The 1,162-nt window shown below is 39.8% G+C and overlaps 1 protein-coding gene across 1 annotated transcript in view; it reads left to right on the forward strand.

The window, feature by feature from the left end:
- MFAP5 (microfibril associated protein 5) overlaps positions 1 to 1,162 on the forward strand; it is a 10,997-nt gene that overhangs the window by 6,121 nt on the left and 3,714 nt on the right. The gene's annotated exons all lie outside the window — the stretch shown is intronic.

Below are 1,162 nucleotides of genomic sequence, written 5' to 3' on the forward strand. Positions count from 1 at the left end.
GAAGGATCCTAATTAGGGCTACCATTTTATGTAGCACAATTGTCCAACAGTATAAGTTAAATTAAAGACATTTTTGATCCCCTAACAAGCAAGAACTGCGCGAGGGGTGTGATACACAAAATACCAAGACTTGATTTTTCTCTCCAAGTTTCTGAGACTGGGTGGGTAAAGGTAAGACAAGGGTGAACAAAACTGATCTTCTAGATACCTTTGGCCTAGTGGACAAGATAGACAAAGGAATGGATAACCTTATTCAGTTTTACAAATGCTATAATCAGGATAAGCAAAAGAAATTGTGGAAGACTCAGAGTCCTTGACTAGACTTTGTGTTGGGAGTTAGGAAAGGCTTTTATGGAAGGCATATTGACTAGGTTGATTCTTGAAAGACAAGTGAATAGAAAGGGGAAGAGCTTTTAGGTAAAGAAAACAATATGGGCAAAGGCTTGGAATGGAAATGAAAACCAATCAGAGAATAGTGCATGCAAAGGAAGGTCCTAAGCAGATTCACGAACTGGAAAGCCGGCGAGAATGCTTTTGCCTAGTCCCAATAAAATATGATGGCCTGAACTACGTTAGAGGTAAGGGAGAGAAATGAGCTGTCAGCGAGCAGGGACTGTTGAGATGATGTCCAGTTTTCTATTAGGTAGATGGTAGCTATTGGGTGGATGGTGGCACCAATGTGAATATTGGTGAAGGGGAAAGATAAGGCAGTTTGAGATATGGAAGGATCTTTTTTAAAAAAAATCCATGAACTCTTCCACAAAATGGCAGTTGGATTTGTAGGTCTTGAGCTTATCAGGAGAAAGATCTGGGCGAGACATATCAGTTTGAGAATTCTCAACATATAAACCTGTAATTGAAACCATGCAATAGATATAGCATTCTTCCTATGGTATCCCATAAGCAGCCCTTCCAAAGACATTTTTACAGATAACTCCCGTGGTTAGTCTATTTCCTCAAGACTCATCTTACTCCTTGACTTATTCTCCATTTTACAAACTTCGCTGGTATTTAACTTGCCCCTAGGTTAGGGCTGGATGTGACTATGACCCTTGCTATTCTTTACCAAATAACTTTTATCCAAGAACCCATGATGATGTATCTAGAGCTTCCACAGCAGAATAATAATCTTTTCTCCCCTTAGCTCTAGGATGACGCTCTT

The sequence above is a fragment of the Lipotes vexillifer genome, unplaced genomic scaffold (genome assembly GCF_000442215.2).
Source record: "Lipotes vexillifer unplaced genomic scaffold, Lipotes_vexillifer_v1.1 scaffold395, whole genome shotgun sequence".
NCBI classification, from domain to species: domain Eukaryota; kingdom Metazoa; phylum Chordata; class Mammalia; order Artiodactyla; family Lipotidae; genus Lipotes; species Lipotes vexillifer.